The sequence below is a fragment of the Colobus angolensis genome, unplaced genomic scaffold (assembly GCF_000951035.1).
Source record: "Colobus angolensis palliatus isolate OR3802 unplaced genomic scaffold, Cang.pa_1.0 Scaffold123, whole genome shotgun sequence".
NCBI lineage: Eukaryota > Metazoa > Chordata > Mammalia > Primates > Cercopithecidae > Colobus > Colobus angolensis.
In genome coordinates this window covers 9,293,836-9,316,163 of record NW_012113475.1, presented here as the reverse complement: position 1 = coordinate 9,316,163, position 22,328 = coordinate 9,293,836, and the positions used below count along the sequence as shown (strand labels likewise).

At 34.6% G+C, this 22,328-nt stretch overlaps 1 long non-coding RNA gene across 1 annotated transcript in view; it reads right to left on the bottom strand.

Moving 5' to 3' along the window:
* Positions 1-15,326: 15,326 nt before the first annotated feature.
* Positions 15,327-22,328, bottom strand: part of LOC105505177 — a 50,087-nt gene continuing 43,085 nt past the window's right edge. The window contains exons 4-5 of the long non-coding RNA XR_001000707.1: positions 15,668-15,706; positions 15,327-15,488 (exon numbers count right to left, since the gene is read on the bottom strand). This is a non-coding gene — a long non-coding RNA (uncharacterized LOC105505177). The remainder of the gene's footprint in view (positions 15,489-15,667; positions 15,707-22,328) is intronic.

Here is a 22,328-nt window from a genome sequence, read left to right as displayed (position 1 = left end):
AGGAATAAAAAATATAAAGTAGTTCATTCAAAATACATGCAACTGTTATATACTATGTGTCAAAATTGCATATTCAAAATAGATAACTCATTATAAGGACAGTATCAGTGCACAATTTCAATGCATAGCAGTCAAAACAATGCCATTGAGAACTTAGGACCTTTGCATTCTCCAGCATGCATCCAATTAAATCTGCCTTTCTCATCCTATACTCCTCTTTGTATTTGAGTCCCTCTTTGCTTTTTCTTTCTCTTTTCTCTCTATTAATTTTTTAATAATCAATATCCCCAGAAATCTTCAACCAAGGACTATTAACCTCTATTTTCATATTCTGGATTAGATAAACTAAGTTTCTTAAAAAGTACATATTTGCTGAAGTTGTTCATTATTGGGACAATAGTAAACAAACAGCACCTGAGTGGTAATCATGATAAAAGTGGTAGGAATGCATTAGGGGTGATTTGAGTCATTTTAAATACAAAGTTTTTCCAAACTAGGAAAAGAAAAAAATGAAAGCGTTAGTTCCTTCACATATCTTAGAGGTCATCTTCAGTAAATACTTTGACCTCAAGTTGGATTGGTATATGAGTTTAGTCTTATTTTATTAGTTATTTCTAGGCTAAAGATCCTACTCAGATTATCTAAATGAAAAAAAAAAAATACTACTGTAACAGACAACCATTTGTGACTGTCCTTTTGTGCCTGGTCTTCAGATTTCTACTTTTTAGTTCTTAACATTTGAGCAAGCCTAATTCCTACAAACATTGAGCTTGCCTTGTCTGTACCATGGTGACAACAATAACTTTTTTGCAGAATTGTGAAAAACAAACATTTACATCACAATTGCCATTGAATAGTCCCTGGGACATTGTAGGTTTTTCTTTTGAAATTCTGGTAAAACAAAAGGATTTCTAAGTAAAATGTCAAGCCAATTTCTTTTTGCTTTGTGTGCATTTTAACAATTCCATAGGAAACTCCTTATAAGCACTTTCATTACTTATCTGCTGCATAGTGTGTGATTTGGGTTGTTGTTTTCCTATGTTTCACATGTTATAGATGGAGAAAATCGAACATTTAGACTTCAGGATTTTAAAGAGTATAAAGTTTTGCAAGAAAATATATTTTTCAACTGAGTATAATAGTTGATTATATGGAACATAGCTTAGAATTTAAAAACTACTAGAGATGTTATTTTTCTCACATTATTTCCCATAGGTACTATTTAAATTTTTCTCATTTTCTAATGCTATTCTTTTCCCCCACATTCTCTCCCTACCACAAGTTCTGTAAAGTTTATTTAAATGCAGAAATGTAATTTTGATGTCAAAATTAGAATCAGTTGAGTAGACTATAAACTATAGATGAGTTTTAGTTATATATAAAAACACCTTAAAAGAAATTACTATTCCTTTCCCATGTAATCCAAATTCTAAGATACATTTTAAGGAAATAACCAGAAAACAGGGGGTAACAGGTAATAATTGTTGAAAATATTTAAATATATTTTAAAATATATTTATATGAATATGAAAACATATTTTGAAAATATTTAAATATTCCATAAACTCAGGACAATTTGCACTCGTTGTTATTTCCATGTAGTGGATTAGCTTATTAAAATGCTACTTAATGTATATTTAAATATAAGAGATATTTGCATTATAATTTATAGTATAAAAATCAGAATTACAAGTTCCATTTTAACTTTTAAAAACATACATGCTAGCCGGGCATGGTGGATCATGCCTGTAATCCCAGCACTTTGGAAGGCTGAGGTGGGCAGATCACTTGAGGTCAGGAGTTTGAGACCAGCGTGGCCAACATGGTAAAACCCCGTCTCAACTAAAAATACAAAAAAATTAGCCGGGCGTGGTGGTGCATACCTATAATCCCAGCTACTTGAGAGTCTTAAGCAGGAAAATCGCGTGAACACAGGAAGGGAGGAAGAGGTTGCAGCGAGCCAAGATGGTGCCACTGCACTCCAGCCTGGGCGACAGTATGAGACTCTGTGTCAAAAAAAAAAAAAAAAAAATACTACACACATATAAGGAAATACACTAGAATATTGGCTGCAATAAGAATTAGATGGTACATTTTGAAATATTAAATATATTTTCTTTTTTCTGATATTTTGTTTTCAAATGAGTACTTTTTTTAAAAGTGAGCATTATTTTAAAATATGTGATCTTGGAAACAAATTTAACTTATTATTAAATGTATTATCCATAAATTCTGTTCATAGCATTTGACTATTTCCATGGTGTAAATACTTCCACAATGGCTGATTTTAAACTATCAATGTTTGAATAACTAGCTGATAGAGATTCTGAAAATTTAATAATTTGGTCTGTGAGCTGGTATGAGCCATTATAATACACCATTTCAGGGATCCCACTAATCATTCTGAAAACTAGGAAAATAAAAGGAAAGAATCAAATAATTATAATCCTATTATAATTGAACTATCCCTTGGGTAGCCAAATAGTATATAGGAAATATCTCTTTATAAATAATTACTTTAGCTATAAATAAAAACAAGATAATAAAATTAAATATCACAAATTTATATCCTCAATGTATTAATGGATCTAGGCTTTGAGCTTCCATGGGAGGAAGTAAGAGAGTGAATGAGAGAAAGAGAGATTGCTATTCACGGCGTAAGGGGCAAGAAAACAGTGATTAAATAAATGTTTTAAATGATGTGTTTCAATTTAATCTGCATGCAATTATTTCGTGATCTATAAGTTGTATATTTTACTATTCCTCCCACTTTCTAGTCTGTTCCTATTAGTTTTTGTCAGGGTTTATATTAAAGACTGCCTTGCAACTCTATTTTGTTTTTTCTTGGTGGATTGCTCTAGTTCCCTAAATGAATTCAATATTTACCACCATTTCTTTATTAAGCATGGCTATTTCATTTAAAAAAATTTTTGAATTCTTGCAATTTTTGAATCATCTTTTGTATGTCTGGATTTCAATACTAGTTTGGTTTTCAGCCATCCAAGAACCCATGCATACTCTTTTAAGTTGTCTCCTGTGAATGATTGCCATTTGTCTTTATACTCGAAAGTCAACTTTCTGGATAACAATTTTCACTCACACATTGTTTTCCCCATCAGAAAATTGAAGACAGTGTTTCACTGTATTCTGGAATTGAATGTTGCTGTGATGAAATGTAAGGCTATCTTGAATTTGACTTGCTTCTTGAAGTTGACTTGCTTTTTCTGCCTGTTTGCCTAAGGTATTTTTTTTTATCAGAGACACACAATAATTTAATTATGATTTGTGTCATTTCTGAATATTCTGTTAAAGTTTTTTCCTGATATATAATATAACCTCTTCATATTCAGACCCTCATGTCTTAGAAATATTACTATATTATATTCCTTAAATTTTTTATTTCACTTGTGTTTCTAATAAGTAGTTTTTCATATATTCGGTTATCTTTGTGTGTCTATATATCATCTCTCAATGAGAATCTGTTTCCCTTGTCTCTGAATTTCCTATATTTGCTTCAAATCTTTTCTTTGTGTCAGTTATTTGACTTTTTATTTTGTTTATCTTGTTTCTTGCTATTTCTAATCTATCCAATCAATTTGACTATTTTGGTTCTCAATTAATTTTCTCAGTTGTGAAATCTTGTATTTCAACTCATTTTTGTTCTCTTTCATCTCATCTCTGTGATGCATTTTATTGACTCCTACTTACTCTTACCAAATTATTCTGTATTTCAAAATGATCTCTAGAGTATGCTTTTAGTCTTTGGATTATGTTTCTGTTTCATGCAGGTAGCTCTTTGTCCTTATTTTGTATATAATGCTCTTGTTTACTCTTTCCTTTTTTTTTTTTTTGGAGACAGGGTCTCACTTTGTCACCTAGGCTGGAATGGAGTGGTATGATCTCGAACTCACTGAAGCCTTGACCTCCTGGACTCAAGCAATCATCCTGCCTCAATCTCAATGTAGCTGGGACTACAGGCATGTGCCACCATGCCCAGCTAATTTCTTTTGTGTATTTTTTTTCATAAAAGTTGGTTTCACCATGTTAAGCTCAGGCAATCTGCCCACCTGGACCTCCCAAAGTGCTAGGATTACAGGCATGTGCCACTGTGCCCTGCCATATTTAATGTTTTATTTCTTTTTCTTCTCTTCCACCTCTAACCTTATCCTTCTTTTCCTTTTTTTCTTCCTATTGCGATATGTTTACCTAGTTCATGTACGCTATTTCTTTGAATTTTTAAAATGAGCAACTTGGCTCAGATCTTGTATTTACACTGACTTTATGTGACTGAATTATCCCAGACAACATTTTCTACCTTTTAAGACTATTTTCTCTACACTACTATATTTAAAGGCTAAATATTTTGATCTACGTATTTTCTCTAGCTTGCATATTTGGTAGTATTCATGAACATTTCCTGTACATATCCAAGGCCTCTCTAGTTGTGAACTGGATCAGGTCCCAAAGACATCTCTTCAGCATTTCCCACTCTCCCTCCATCATCAACATTTTCTACCTCTTCTAGATGATCCCAGCAGTAGAAAAACAGGTTCTTACATGACATAGTTTTAAAAGTGCTTGATTGACTCCTCTTTCTCTCCAGTCATTGCTGCATACCCCCATCTCCATTTACTGCAAACTTCCTTAAAATATTTTCTATACTTACTTTACCCAACTCTTTTCCTCTTATTCTCCCTGCAACTCAGTAGGCCTTCAGTCTTTACATTACATAGACACCACTCTTGTCATGCCCAACAATAATCACCATGTGGCTAAATTCAGTAGTCAATTCTCAGTCCTCATCTTATCTGATTATTAATTAGCAATATTTAACATAGCACTTGACACTCATTCTTAGTGTCATCTGCTGTTGACATCCAGGACACCATCCTGTCTCACTGACCAGCCATTTTCAGTTTCCTTTTATGGTTCCTTCTGATCTTCTTAACTTATTAAAGCTGTAATGCTCTTAGGCCCTGCCTTTTAACTTCTTCTTTTCTATTTCTCACAACCTTGGTGAGAGCTTTAAATGCTATCCATATGTTGAGAAGACCTTATGTTTTATCTCCAGTCAGACTCTCTTCACTAAACTCCACATATCAAATCTCCATTTGGATGTCTAATGGGCATTTCGAAATTTACATATCTAGAGCCAAACTCCTGATCTTTTTCACAGTTCCTGCTTCTTTAATATTCTTTCCCATCTCTAATGGCTACATTTTTATTTTCAGGGTATAATTTTGCAGACATACTTGACTCATTTCTTTTACACCCTCATCTAATCAGTCAGAAAATCCTACTAGCTCTACTTTCCAAATATATCCACATTTCAGCCTCTTTTTAAAACCTCTTTTGCTGCCACTGTTCCTCTGAATTGTTGATATATCTTCCTAATTGGTCCACTTGCTTCTATTCTTGCTCCTCCTATTGTCTATTTTTGAGACCATAGTCAGAATGGCCCAATTAAAATATGTTAGATCAAGAGTATCCTGTGTTTGAAACTCTCCATTGCTTCACTTCTCACTCCATGTAAAACTTAAAATACTGAAGAATGATATGAGGCCTATGCAATAGACCTGCCTCTAGGCCCAGCCCAATTACTCTTTTATTCCATCTTCTATTTGATACTGACCTCTACCTAGCTCATCTCATCTAAGTGACCCTGTCTAGCTAACTGTTTCTCATGCTTGCCCTTGCACCAGCTGTTTCTGCCACCTGGAATCTCCACCTCTACCTAGCTACATGGTTCATTCTCTCCCTTCCCTCCAGCCATTGTTCATTTGCCACCTTCTCCCAGAGGCCTTCCCTGACCATTCTATTAAAAATTAGAACCCCTTTCCCCTCAGTTCTCTCCAATCTCTTTTTTCTCCTTTATTTTTCTTCATATCATTTAAAATATTCCAGTAAGAATATGATATCCTATAAGAATATTGAATATAAAATTTATATTAGAACATGATAAATGCCGTGAAGAAAATTAAAGAAAATTTACTTGGTTTGTTTTTAATACTTGTCTCTATGATAGTGTAAGTTCCATAAAACCAGAGATTTTTGTCTGATTTGTTCACTCATATTTCCTCAGTGCTTAGAACAGTGCCAGATACATAATAGTTTTCCAATAAAGAATGGTCGAATAAACAAATAAATCAATGAAAAAATGAATTGCAGACGGGTGAGGCCTTAGCTGAAGCTGAGTGTAATTCATACTATGAGACGTGGGCTTTTTCATGTTGTTTCATAAATTTCCATGTCAGGGCACATTCATCCCATCTAAAAGTCTGACAATTCCTTGGTTTTTTGCTCTTTTCTTTAACTCAGTACAGTGTGCCTGAAGATAGAAACTCCTGATGATACTTTCTCACTGATATTTCCCTGTATTATGTAAGTTGTTTGTAGTTAGACGTATCCTGATTTTCCTAGGGCTCATGAGTCAACTCCCTCAGTTAGGTTCACTCAAAACTACAGAGTATTGATGAGAAGGTACAGGGTTTTTGTGACTCATCATTCCTCACGTACTGGCTTCTTGAGAGATGGGGCAAGACATGATGATGCTGAGATCATCTGTTTTCTTGCTTTGGCTTTCTACTTTTTCTGGCTGCTATTCTGTTGTACTCTTTTCATAATTTGGGTTGTGCTTGTGACTTTAGTTGCTGTTATTTTTAATGTTTTTTTTTTTAATTTTGTTAAATATTGTGACAGGGAGATTTTTCAGTTCTGCTTTTATCCTATCTTTGCAAGAAATCCAGATATTATTTTTTAATGAAGCAATAGTTAAAAATAAATTGACAATCTGTGCTATTGGTATATTTTTGTTTCTTGTTTTTTTAATTTTTATTTTAGTTAAAATGTGCAGCCATTTGTTGCAGATTTCAAGATCATTATTTTTTTTTTCCCCCTCAGGTTGCTTTTTACCTTTCCAGCTATAGATTTTACTGTGGAAATTTCTAAGTAACATTTGCCTAAACTATATAATTATGTACTTTTCTTTGGTTTCAATATGAACATCCTTGTTTTGTGATATGTAAAAGCTTTTATAATTAACAGTAAAATTCAACAGTATTACATATGATCAAGAAAAAAGTAAGTTTTCTCCTATGCTAAAGCAGATCTTTATGAGGAGATTTTTCTAAATCTTAAACTTAATATGAAATTTGAGGAACATGGACTTTTTATTAAAATTCTTTTAGCATCTTACATGAAAATGACACATATCTTTAAATTTTAATTTCAGCCACTCTAGCAACAAGATGGCTCATTAATAAGTTCTCTGCTATTTAAAGGTGGTCAGCATGGTTTGTATCAGAAATAAAAACTAAGTCATTATATGAGAGCCTACCTGACCCACAGTGGACTCATGGGGACTAGACTACGTTTTTCTTTCCTGAAATTCTTCAATTTACTAAACAAATGGTCTAATCATACACCCTTGTTTTCAGGAAAAAGAAAAGTTCTTATTGAATGTTCACGTTTCACTAGAGCTCACTTAGTAAGGGCTGTCTATAGCTGTTTGTTCCTGTTCCACTTCCTGCTCACAGTCAGGGGAACTGGTTCTCAGGCTGTCATCTTTAAAATTTGTTGAGCCTCAGACTCAATAAGTTACACTGAGGCAATATAAATAATAGAAAACCTAGGAATAATGAAAAATGTAGGCATCAGAAGAATGTGTGTATAAATATGAAAAGGATGAAAAATGTTAGTGATAACTTGCTAATTTATGTTTTCCTTGTTAATATTTTGAAATCATATGCATTTCTCCAACAGACTCTCTAAAAGCATTGCAAACAGAAGGTGAATAATGGAATGGACACTTACAGTATTACCGCCCGTTCTCAAAATTCTAACTCAGCATAAAAATTTTTAAATTATAGTTTCCAAGTAATTATCTTATACTGAGTGTAGGATAATTCAAATTAATTTTAGCTAACAAAAAGATATTGGCAGAAATGTATGCTTATTTTAACTAAAGATTTTAAATAACAGAATGTATAACTTTCTCTACTAATTGGGAGATTTCTGTTGGTAGACGATTTCTCAAAATTTGAAAAATAACTTAGAAAACATGATAGGGAGAAAAATATTGCCTTTTTCTGTCATACTAGAACTTAACTGAAGCATTTGTATTGAGGTCACATGTTTTGTTTATGTAACATAATCAGTAATAAATAATCAAAATGTCAATTAAATAATTGACATTTATTAAGTTACTAATTCCCTTACACATTATAGTGAAATGATTATAATTGGGTATGTGGTAAAGGATGTGTTTAATCAAGAGTTTTGCTAATTATTTTCTAGCTTTTCTTAGATTGAGATGGCAAGTAGTTCTAAGTGTATATGCTGCCTGCTTGTGTTATTTTCTGTTTTGATTTTCTTTAATGCTTGAGAAGTGAAGGGAATAAGTAAATTTCAAAACTATTTCCTCATTTGTATTTTAAAGAATGCTTAATTTTTATACAACTCATCTTGAATAATGCTTCTTTTGTCCTGTGTAAAATGCTCACAGGAACTTCTGCTTTTAAAAAAAAGGGAAAAGATGGAATCATGAAAAATTAGTTATTTTTCATAGCATTTTAATATGGATATTATTTTCTCTTTTCTAATGGAGTCATGAACTTCTATCTTAAGTATAACAGCAGAAAAACAAACAACTCCTGAAGAAATACTTGGCAGACAAAATGAATGCCCCATGCTGAGTCTCACCTTTGAGTGAAGTCAAAGCATAACCAAAGGTACATTTATAGGAGATTATTAGATAAATGATTCACACACTGCCGGGATACAGATACTGCTCTGTGGGAACTTTCTTCAGAGTTAGGATGCTTCAGAGAGAATGGGCTAAGCTGTACAGATGCCTACACAAACATAGGGGGCACGCATATGATTTTCCAACAGAAAGATCATTTTATTTTCGAAACCTAATGTTTTCTTGCTACCTTCTAGATTATGCAATCTGTTTTGCTGGGTAACCATGGCAGTGCAGTAATTCTCAGGTTAAAGCTTTTCATGAAACAAAGTTTACATTTTTTCTAGCAGCAGGAAACATTTGACTGAAAAGCAAATCACAATCTTTTGAGACTAGATGCATGCTGTGTAATTTTGAGTTCAGCATGTGTCTTGGGGAGTGTATTTAATAATTTTTTTTCCCTGAGGCAGCTCTATTTTGTCTGCCTAGGGATACAAAGGACATTCTGTTCAACTGTTAAAACTCCATATTGACCTAGGCAAGTACTTATAATTAGTAAAAAGCAAATGAAAAATTGCAAATTAATTAACTATTCTCTTTACAATATATTCTTATTGAAAATAATTTTGGGAGGCATATAAATAGATTTTTTAAAGATGTTTTTAGGTTTAAGGCAATACAATAAAATTGCTGAAAATGATATTACTAAATATTTTGCCTTTATTAAAGTGTTAGTCATCTCATTTATAAGAGACATTTGTTGTCATTGATTTTCAACATATGTATGCATGTTTGTGTGTGTAAATCATTTTGGAGTATTTGTTTAATGTACTCATGAAATTTGGAAGCACAAAAAACAGTTCTCTCTTTCTTCTCACGATAGTAAAATTTAAGAAAAAACCAGCAAATATTTAGATTCATGTGGATAATAGGTATTTACTGATCTATACAGATGTAAATAATAAGCTCAATAAATTAATTCAGCCATTTATTTACTTATTTCATTTTATTTTTAATGTGTGTGTTTTTTTTTTTTTTTTTTTTACCAAACTTCTTATGTAGAATTCAATGGAAAGTTAAAATTTTAGAATCTGGCTTACTTTGTAGTTCTGTTTTTTTTTTTTTATTTTTATTTTTGTCTTGACCATCCCTTTCCCAAACATTTAAAATTATAATATTTGACAAAATAAGTTGTTTTACTGCCAAGAAACTGAGTTTCCTTTGAACACTGTAAATACAGATCATTAATATAGAGTTTACCTGCATTTATTTAGTTTTTGAGATCTATTTTTTTCAAACTGAACAGCATAATATATTACTTCCTTGTATTGCCTTATAGAATCCAAATACTAAATGCAATACTAGAAAGAAAATTCAGAAAGAGTAGCTTGTCACATAAAAATGAATACTGTACAAAAAGTTTGTGGTGGTTTTAAGGTTAATATTTCATTTCTAATATTTAATTTGATATTTGAGCATTACAAACTGATATCTTGTATTTTTGTATATCAGGTTTTATGCTATACTTTAGCTTAGGGAGAAATAGAATTGCATAAATAAAATTTGGTGACTTAAAAAAGAAAATAGGAAGAAACTACTAGGAATAATAGGATAAAGGAAAGGAAAAATAAAAGCAGAATAAGAAATATTCTATGTACAAAATGAAAAGGACTCACCCAGAAGAACTATATGGTCTGTCACAATTTATTTGCCTTTTAAATTGTTTATTATATATCTATATGCAATATAGATATTCAATTCTTCTCTGAAACACTAAAATATGAGTTCTGAAGAATGGAAACACTGTCATTTGTTAGCTACATCAGAAACATTTATTAATTATTTTACATTATCATTTTTTCTTTTTTATTTTATCAGCAATGGGTATGGTTTAATTTAGGATTTAGGAAGACAGTGTAAGTATGTGGCATATATATTTTCTTAATGTTGCATCATTCCGTACATTTAATTATTATGGTGGCAAAATGCTAATGTCACATTGTGTAAAAGCTTGTGGAATAAAAGATATTGTTGTAGCTATCTTTGACCACTGTTTGCTTCCTGGTCATAAATATTCAAGTATCTCCCACAAAAAATTCCTTACTCCTTCCTCAAAACTAGAATCCCATTACAGCATTTGCTTGAAGTCTATAATCTCATCATTTAAGTCATATCAATTTCTGAGTGATGCTTCCCAGGGCTGGTATCTCAGGATCAGCTACTTGGACATAGCTTCTCTTAGTCCAAAGGCAAACAGGGAAGTTAATTTATTTGCCCTCCATTTATCAAATATATAATGTGAAGGCAAAGACCAGATGACTTCTAGACACATGTAAGTAAAAGAGAGCAGAGCTGTAGGCACATAAACATCACAGATCCACAGCAATTCTAAAATTTAGCCAGGCAAATGAATTTGTGAGTTCTTTGATTGGGGCAGTTCTGCTCCTCTGGATTAATTCTTTGTTGTTCTTCACTCTGCCCACTAAGTAAATGTTCATTTTCTGTGAGGAAGGCATTTATGTGCAACTGAAAAGCTTCTCAGCATGCTACCTGCCTGAAGGAATTTGGAGGCAAAAAGGCAACTTTTTAATTTTAAAATGTCTGTGTCTCTCCAGCTCATGGACATATAAGTTATTTCAAAACCTTGTGGGTTTTCTAGATACCAAATTATAAATTTACTCCATTTGACATAATTCATACCCCCAAATCTCTTTGAGATAACCCTGTTTCTGCTATACTTCAGGGTTCTGTGGGACAATTTTCTTAAAAGTTGTTTGTGTTGAATCAAAGGTGAGTCATTGAGAAATTCCTTAGGACTGATAGAAGCCCATTTGTCCAGCTAAACTGTTCTATAGGGCACCTTGTTAAATCTGTTTAACAGCTTACCAAAGGATTTCACAGTAGGCCTTTGATTTGATATTTACTCCTGAAACATTATGGATTCCATCTTTGCAAAGAGTCCTTTTTCAATAAGGTAGTTGTTTGTTACGGGGTGACCAAGGAGGAAAAACAATTTCATCTTTGATCTCTGCAAATACTGGCTTTTTAATATTTTCACCAAATTCTGCTTGAAAATGGAACAGCATCTCCTTTAGTACATCTCATTTCTTATATGTTTGGTCATGGAAATCTAAAATAAGACAGTTGGCACTTACAGCATTTTGTATGAAAAATCTTAACCAGAACTAAGTACATTGGGTACACTTTTCATATTCCATGTTATTCCTGGCCACACTTTTGATAATTTTGCTGTACTAGCAGCAAATAATAACTTGTATATCCTTTTTTTTCTATAATTTTCTCTGTTGCATACAATAGCAGTTTTCTCACTTCCCTTAAAACTCCACTAATATTCTCCTTGGGTAACTTTAGACCTAGTCCCACTAACAATTCCCAAAGTCAATGCTACATGTTTTAGGTTTCTATTACAGCGGCATCCCACTTCCAGATATGAATTATGTTTTAGTTATCCATTGCTGCACTACAAACCACATCAAAAGTTGGTAACTTCAAACAGTAACAATAATCAGTTTATTTGTATACACTTCCTCAATAAGGACTGGGCTGGGTTCTGTTTTGTTTTGCTTTTTCCTCAGGGTCTTACCAGTGTTATTCTTGTGCCTGTGTTTCACTGTTCAGTTTGGAGGCTGTAATAACTGATGTTTTACTCTTTCTATACAGACTAAATGTCTCTTGGTCTCTAGGTGGCCTGTCCTGCAAAGTAGCTAGACATATTATAGGATGACTCAGTACTACTGAGAACTGAAAAATTGATGTCTTCAGGCCTTCTTAAGGCCTGGGATCAGAAATCTCAGGACATTACTTTTGCCGTGTTCTTTGTCAAAACAGTCCCTGAGGGCATTCTAGATTCAAAGGGAAAAGCAGACTCTACCTCTTGACTGGAGAGTGCTAAGGTCACATTTCAGGAGAAGATTAGGAATGGGAGATTTTGGTGTATCCATCTTAGAAATACAATCTTCCAAAATATATAATACAATACATTAGTATAGATATTTGAACTTCTAACCTCATTGGGTGTTATAATGATATAGTCTCATAAGTTATTCAATTTAGTATCCTATACATTGCAAGAATCTCTTCTTCTTGTGGAAATATAATAAAATATAAAATCTACCAACCCCCAAATTTCTCCTCACAAATATAGAAAAAAAAAGCCAGTTTTTATCATTGAATGAACATTAAACTGACTACAATTCACATTCTAGGCGATCCCTAAAGAGATGGCAAAGAATAAAAGAATCTAACTCTTCGATAGCCAAGCTGATGCAATCCATCACATACATGTTGAATTGTATGTTTAAATGTTTCCATTCAAAGGAAAAATTAAACTTACCTGTTTTCAAAAAATAGGAAGTTACATCTTGGAGTCAAATATCTAGGCTTAAACTTCTGAGGAGTCTGAGAGAAAGAGTGCCCCCCTCCTTGATGTTTATATTTCAAAAAATGTTTTCAGAGTTCCCCATATAAGACATTCCTGGGATCAAAACTGGCAAGAGGCTCATTGAATTTTAAAAAGATTTGCATATATCTCAAAGAGACAGAGAAAAACTTTTACAATTTCAGGTGTTCTAATAGAAGACAAGTAGTTCTTTGATGGTTGGGAAAGGAGTTCTCTTTCCCTTTGGCACCAGGGAAAATTTTTAATGTAAATATTTTTTAGATTTGTATCTACCCTATATTCAGCACCATTTTTACCAGATGACCATCTAGGTGTGCACTGAGTGCTTTAAAGAGGAAATCGCTATAGCATTGTAAATTGTACTTTATTGGCAACTAGTCATGAAAGTATTCTTTACATGCAATGATAAAGTTGGTACAACTTTTACCCATTTATCCTAGGGCATCATTTATTCTCTTCACTGTCCTCTTGCCTTTTAATTGCTTGCTTTCATTATCATTGCCCCATTGAGTTCATCTTCATCATTGCCACTCAAGAGTTCTTTGCAAACCTGATCATGTTACTTTTCTTCTCAAATTGTCCATTAGGTTTTCTGTGCTTTCAGAATAAATTTCACACTTGTTTTCACATTATACAGAGAGTATTGTATGCTTTCTTTTGCCTACCTGTCTGACTTGCTTCCTTACACTTGCACCACTCTTTAGCTATAAGTTAAAATCTTTAGTTAAGGGCATCATGCCTTCTTAAGTCTCTGTGCATTAGCATGTACTCTTGCTTTCATGCTAAGCATTCTCCTATCCCTTCTTCATATAAACTAATATAATGCCTGTTTATTATTCAAAGATTCAGCTGATGCTTTATCTCCTCTGAGAGGCCATTTCTTTCTACGTATAGCTTCTGTCCAGTGACTCTTTTTGATACTCTCTCCCATGTCTTCTGCATTTCTGTAACTCTGGCACCAAGTACAAAGCATTTGGTGCCCAAATTTTACCAAATAAATGTTTGATAACTTTAAAAAGGAATAAGTTCTTTGAGTTAGGTCATCTAATTCTGTTAGGGGACTGAGGTAAGAAGAAACTGGAAATTTGTTTAACATCTTTTGTTTTTTAAAGAGGAAAAATAAGAAGCTGATAAGCTGTTTTCTCCTTGGGTAAAAAAGCCCAAGATTGCCAATATGTGGGCTTTCTGTGGAGTAACTTTCTTTTAAAGTTACTCCATTTCAGTGAGTATGGGTTTGGAGTAACTTTAAAAGAAAATTTTCTGCCAGAATTTGAAATGGTGGACTTAGGTCTCAGCCAAGATGAGGTTAACACCTCACCAAAGTTAGAATATGTTAAGAAATACAATAATCCTAAGTATAAAAATTTGGAAAAAATAATCCAAAAAATTGCAAGTTAGTGAATCAGAAAGAGAATAGAAGAATGCATTTGCCAAGTAAACTGAGGTCATATTAACTAAATTCCTTATGCTGTAAATGGGTTTAGCTACGTATTTACTTGCCTTTTAATAGGTTTAATTATGTGCTTTTTGCCAATGACTGGTGTTTCAGAAATGAGAACTTCAACATCAGAAAAGGGAAAGGATACGGGAAGTCCTAAATCTAAGCTCTTTGAAGGAGAGATGTTTAGAGATATTAAAGGTTAGGAACACAGAAAAAGGGCAGCGGAAATTGGCATGTTAGTTTTTAGATTTCATGCTGCATATGTTGCCTGTTTGATACTAACCTATACATGCAGACAGTACTTTGTGAGCTGTTTTGTGTTATTACTTCAATTATAACAGTGAAACCAGGAGATACATGGAAGCAAGTACTCCTTCACTGAGTTTTAAAAAAGTTATCCTAGTGTCTCTATAATGTAACCAATTACTTAGTGGAAATGTACAGATAGAGGCTGAGAATGGCTATCATTTTTGGGAGGGACGGAGGAAGAGAATCTAATAAAGTGGCACACAGAATAGTAGAATATAAGTAATGGCATGGAAATTAAGAAGAGAGAGAGGGAATAATTAATATTGCCAATGGCTGAAGAGAGGTTAAGTAGAATGAAGACTGAAAGAACTCATTGGCTTTGCCAAGTAGAGAACTATTGGTGGTCTTAGCAAGAACAGTTTATGTAGAATGATGAGGGTAGAAAATGTGGAAATCAGCCTGTCATAAATTAGAATAATGAGAGGAGGAGTGAGAATATCAATAACATCACTATCATATTTATGTAACCATAACCAATGTGTAATACTGGATTGTATTTGTAAAAAATTTACAAATTATATGTCTAGATAATACTATACTAGCTGGCATTGAAATCTATCCTTCTTGAGCTAACACAGCTGTAGGAAAAGGAATCTTCCCTGGATTTCTTGGTGTTCCTATGAGGTCCTGACCATCTAAACTACAGAAATTGATACACTATGAGATAATGTTTGCTTTATTTCCCCCAGAAAAAAATGTTCTCTTCATATAGTATGGATACTAGATCTACAGTCTTTTGTCTCCTTAATTGTAGTCAGTTGATCCCATCTAGAGATTAAGAGTTCTCCTAATTTACCCAGAGCCAAACAGTTACATTCTGGGGTAGGGACCTTCACGCTCTTCAGAAAGAGACCTTTGAAGGAAATAAGAGAATTATTTCCCTGTATGTTTACATTTCAAATGAAGAGAAAACCCTGAGTAGTAAACTCAGAGATTCTAGTGTTATTTTCCCTCTAGAAGCATATTTACACTCAAAGTATAAGAACTCAAAATTCTTTCCCTTTTCTTCCCAATGTGAATATGCTTACATTAGGAATAAAAGGTTTTCCTCGCTTAATTTAAGAGGGAAGGAGGGACAACTGTCCCTCTACTATATAAGCCCCTAGATCCATATTTTCAGAGTCTCTCTCCCACGGTACCATCTTTCATATGTGTGGAACTATCTATTTGACTATACGTGGCCTCTCATCTGGTCACCTAGGTGGTACTAGCCTTGGGGGACCAGTGCTACAATGTTACTCTGGCTGCTGTTATTGTAAGAAAATAAAGCTCTGATTTCTGTTCCAGATGTTTGATATATCTACTATTATCTATTTATCTGTCTCTCTTTCTGTCCATCTGTATTAGTCTGTTTTCACAATGCCAGTAAACACATACCTGAGACTGGGCAGTTTATAAAAGAAAGAGGTCTAATGGACTTACAGTTCCAAATGGGTGTGGAGGCCTCACAATCATGCTGAAAGGCAAGGAGGTGGAAGTCACGTTTTACATGGATGGCAGCAGGCAAAGAGAGAAAGCTCGTGCAGGGAAATTCTTGTTTTTCAAGCCATCAGATCTAGTGAGACTTATTCACTATCATGAGAACAGCATGGGAAAGACTCACCCCCATGATTCAATTACCTCCCACTGGGTTCCTCCCATGAACTGTGGGAATTGTGGGAGTTACAATTCAAGATAAGATTTGGGTAGGGACACAGGCAAACAATATCACCATCTATCTATCTATTTATCAATATATAAATGTGAAAGTAGGGTAACATCTCAGACCCATCACAGTTTCTGACTTACCATCAGCTAGACCATGTTTTCTTGACTATCATATAGTTACCATAGATGAACAACTGAATTCTAGTTATTGCAATGTGAGTGGAAATGATGTCTGTCACTTCCAGGCCTGATTCTTAAACATTATTTGTTTTGTCCTCTATGTATTTTCTCTTTCTGTTCAACTGGGATTGCCAGAGATCTTGGAAACCACTTTTTGAAAATGGCTGATTTGGCCAGGCGCGGTGGCTCAAGCCTGTAATCCCAGCACTTTGGGAGGCCAAGACGGGCGGATCACGAGGTCAGGAGATTGAGACCATCCTGGCTAACACGGTAAAACCCCGTCTCTAATAAAAAATACAAAATACTAGCCGGGGGAGGTGGCGGGCGCCTGTAGTCCCAGCTACTCGGGAGGCTGAGACAGGAGAATGGCGGGAACCCGGGAGGCGAAGCTTTCAGTGAGCTGAGATCCAGCCACTGCACTCCAGCCTGGGCAACAGAGCAAGACTCCATCTCAAAAAAAAAAAAAAAAGAAAATGGCTGATTTGCTATGAGTCTGGGTTTCTGAAAGACTGCCTACTTACCCACTCCTCTCACCTCCTTTACCTTGCTGGCCAGAAACATTGATTCTTCACTACTGTTTGAGTGAGACATAAATTTCTGTTTTGTCTATTTGCTAGAGCAGTTAAGAACAATGCTATATTTACACATGATAGAGTGGGTAAGAGCTTATTTTAGGGACAGATTGCATGTAAATAAATTACTAACTGTTTGATCTTCAGCAAAATACTTAATCTTTCTGTTCCTCATTTGCTCATCTGTAAACTGGGATAACTCTTAGGGCTTTTCTTGAGATTAAATTAATATATTTAAAATGCTTAGAACAATGTCTAGCACATAGAAAATAGCCTGAAATACTTTGTTATTATTATTATTATACATTCATTACTTGAGTTTTCTCTTAAGATAAGTTTTCAAGAATAATCTCTGTAGATAAATGTAGATTTAGTTCATTTATCTTGATGATTAGATTATATTCCATTTTATTAAGGCCCATACTTAGTTATTTCTTGAATACAAACTATAAGAACACAAGTGTGAAGAATACGTAACAACTTCAGAATTGTAGTTATTTTTGTGGAAGAAAGAAAGAGGGGAGGGGATGCAATTGTGATGGAATTTTGATAATTATGGGTGGTAAATACATAGGTTTCTTTTATATTATACCTGTATTTTCTCCAATTTTGAAATACTATATAATTAAAATAAGTTGCAAATTACTTTGTATGAACTTTTTCTAATAAACAATACATTTTCATATAAATTGGTGCATTTTACTCATTTATAGCTTTTTTTCTAAGTCATTTATAAGTTTTGTGTTTTTCTGTACCATTAATGGAATAGTGCAGTTTTGAATATAGCCCAAAGTATTCAATTCTTAAGCATGGATGGTATAAATATGACATAGTAAACTTAATCCAACTATTAGTATTGCTATATTTTATTGAATCTAATATACCATCAAGTGTGAAAAGCCTAATTTTACATAGTATCAAGAAAGAAAAATATTCTGAGTTTAAGAAACCATGAAGTATAAGATGCATTCTAATTTTAGAGATGTTAAAATGTAAAAAAAAAATGGTGTATTGGAAATAATAAAATATATTTTTTCTAATAGTAGTTTTCATTTCTTCAATAGACATAAATATCAAAGAATTAATTTAGTTTGTTTTTTAGTCAGCTTTACTGACATGTTTTATATACAATTTTTAAAACTAAATTTAAAGGTTCAATTTGATGAATTTTGATAGTTATATTGTGTAGTAGATCATTTTCGTCACCTCTTTACTATAAGTTTCCTTTCTGTGACCCCTTACCTGTAACAACCACTATTCTGGTTTTGTAGTTAAATTTTTCCTTTTCTAGAAGTTCATTTAAATGAAATGATACCATATGTAGTCTTCTTGGTCTGGGTTTTTTTTCCATAGGTTATTGGCATATAGACAGATGGTATTTGGTTATATCAGTATACACTGCACCTTATTTGTAGTCTTTTATCCCTCCCCCCACTCTCACCCTTCCTCCCAAGTCCCCAAAGTCCATTGTATCATTCTTATGCCTTTGCATCCTCATAGCTTAGCTCCCACATATCAGTGAGAACATACAGTGTTTGGTTTTCCATTCCTGAATTGCTTTACTTAGAATAATAGTCTCCAGTCTCATCCAGGTCACAGAAAATGCTGTTAATTCATTCTTTTTTATGACTGAGTGGTATTCCATTGTGTATATATATACCACAGTTTCTTTATCCACTCATTGATTGATGGGCATTTGGATTGGTTCCATGATTTTGCAATTGTGAATTGTGCTGCTATAAACATGTGTGTGCAAGTATCTTTTTCATATAATGACTTCTTTTCTTCAGGGCAGACACTCAGTAGTGGGATTGCTGGATCAAAGGCTAGTTCTACTTATAGTTCTTTAAGGAGTCTCCACACTGTTTTCCATTGTGGCTGTACTAATTTACATTCAAAACAGCAGTGTAGAAGTGTTCCCTGTTCACTGCATCCACTCCAGCATCTACTGTTTTTTGATTTTTTTATTATGGTCATTCTTGCAGGAGTAGGTGGTATCACAGTGTGGTTTTGATATGCATTTCCCTGATCATTAGCAATGTTGAACATCTTTTCATGTGTGGTGGTCATTGTACATCTTCTTTTGGGAATTATCTATTCGTGTTTTTAGCCCACTTTTTGATGGGATTTTTTTTTCTTGCTGATTTGTTTGAGTTAATTGTAGACTCTGAATATTAGTCCTTTGTCAGATGTATAGATTGTGAAAATTTTCTCCCACTCTGTCGGTTGTCTGTTTACTCTGGTGACTGTTCTTTTGCCATGCAAAAGCTCTTTAGTTTAATTAAGTTCCAATATTTACTCTTTTTTATTGCATTTGCTTTGGGGTTCTTGGTCATAAAATCCTTGCCTAAGCCAATGTCTATAATCTTCTAGAATTTTTAGTTTCATGTCTCAAATTTAAGTCCTTAATCAATCGTGAGTTGATTTTTGTGTAAGGTTAGAGATGAGGATTCATTTTCATTCTCCTACATATGGCTAGGCAATTATCCTAGCACTATTTATTGAAAAGGGTGTCTTTTCACTGCTTTATGTTTTTGTTTGCTTTGCTGAAGATAAGATGGCTGTAAGTATTTGGGTTTACTTCTGAGTTCTCTATTCTGTTCCATTGGTCTGTGTGCCCATTTTAATACCAGTAACAAGCTGTTTTGGTGACTATGACCTTAAAGTATAGTTTGAAATCAGGTAGTGTGATGCCTCCAGGTTTGTTCCTTTTGCTTAGTCTTGCTTTGGCTATGCAGGCTCCAAAAAATTTTTTTTTTTATAATTCTGTGAAGAATGATGGTGGTATTTTGATGGGGATTGCATTGAATTTGTAGATTGCTTTTGTCACTATGGTTATTTTTACAACATTGATTCTATCCATCCATGAGCATGGGATATGTTTCCATTTGTTTATAATGTCTATGATTTCCTTCAGCAGTGTTCTGCAGTTTTCCTTGAGAGGTCTTTTGCCTCCTTGGTTATGTATATTTCTGTTTCTTCTATTTTTATTTATTTATTTTTTTGCAGCTGCTGTGAAAGGGATTGAGTTCTTCATTTGATTCTCCACTTGGCCACTGTTAGTGTGTTGAAGAGCTACTGATTTTTGGACATTAATCCTGTTGCTGAATTCTTTTATGAGTTCTAGGAGCTTTCTGGAGCAGTCTTTAGAGTTTTTGAGGTAAATGATCATATAGTCAGCAAACAGTGACAGTTTGACTTCCTCTACACTGATTTGGATGCCCTTTATTTCTTTCTCTTGTCTGATTGCTGTGACTAAGCCTTCCAGTGCTATGTTGAAGAGGAGTGGTGAGAGTGGGCATCCTTCTCTTGTTCTAGTACTCAGAGGGAAGGCTTTCAACTTTTCCCCGTTCAATATTATATTGGCTGTGGCTTTGTAAGACATGGTTTTCATTACATTGAGGTATGTCCCTTGTATGCTGATTTTGCTGAGAGTTTTAATCAAGGGATGCTGGATTTTGTCAAATGCTTTTTCTGCATCTAGTGAAATGATCATGTGATTTTTGTTTTTAATTATGTTTATGTGGTATATCACCTTTATTGACTTGAGTATATCAAACCATCCCTGCATCCCTGGTGTGAAACCCACGTGATCATGGTGGATTATCTTTTTGATATGTTGTTGGATTTTGTTAGCTAGTATTTTGTTAAGAATTTTAGGACCCAGAGCAAGATAGCCAAATAGGAACAGCTCCAGGCTCTACCTCTGAGCGTAAGTGACACAGAAGACTGCAGGTGATTTCTGCATTTTCAACTGAGGTACCGGGTTAATCTTACTGGGGAGTGCCAGACAATCAGTGCTGGTCAGCTGGTGCAGCCCGACCAGCAAGAGCTGAAGCAGGGCGAGACATCGTTTCACCTGGGAAGCACAAGGGGGAAGGGAATCCCTTTTCCTAGCCAGGGGAACTGAGACACATAACACCTGGAAAATCAGTAGCTCCTACCCTAATACTGTGCTTTACCAAGGGTCTTAGAAAATGGCACACCAGGAGATTATATTCCATACCTGGCCTGGAGGGTCCCACGTGCACGGAGCCTCCCTCATTGCTAGCACAGGGGTCTGCGATCTAACTGCAAGGCAGCAGCAATGCTGGGGAAGGGGCGCCTGCCATTGCTGAGGTAAACATAGCCTCCAGGAAGCTCAAACTGGGTGGAGCCCACAGCAACTCAAGGAGGCCTGCCTGTCTCTGTAGACTCCACCTCTGGGGACAGGGGATAGCTAAACAAAAAGCAGCTGAAACCTCTTCAGATGCAAATGACCCTGTCTGACAGCTTTGAAGAGAGCAGTGGATCTGCCAACATGGAGATTGAGATCTGAGAATGGACAGACTGCCTACTCAGGTCGGTCCCTGACCCCTGAGTAGCCTAACTGGGAGACATCCCCCACTAGGTGAAGACCAACATCCCACACCTCACACAGTGGGGTACACCCCTGAGACGAAGCTTCCAGAGCAAGAATCAGACAGGAACACTCACTGTTCAGCAATATTTTATCTTCTGCAACCTCCACTGCTGATACCCAGGCAAACAAGGTCTAGAGTGGACCTCAAGCAATCTCCAACAGACCTACAGCTGAGGGTTCTGTTAGAAGGAAAACTAACAGAAAGGACACCCACACCAAAACCCCATCAGTACATCACCATCATCGAAGACCAGAGGCAGATAAAACCACAAAGATGGGGAAAAAGCAGGGCAGAAAAGCTGGAAATTCAAAAAATAAGAGTGCGTCTCCCCCGCAGAAGGAACACAGCTCATTGCCAGCAATGGATCAAAGCTGGACGGAGAATGACTTTGATGAGTTGAGAGAAGAAGGCTTAAGTCCATCAAACTTCTCAGAGCTAAAGGAAGAATTACGTACCCAGCACAAAGAAACTAAAAATCTTGAAAAAAGAATGGAAGAATGGATAACTAGAATAATCAATGCAGAGAAGGCCATAAACGAACTAACAGAGGTAAAAACCATGACACGAGAAATACGTGACAAATGCACAAGCTTCAGTAACTGACTCGATCAACTGGAAGAAAGAGTATCAGCGATTGAGGATCAAATGAATGAAATGAAGCAAGAAGAGAAAT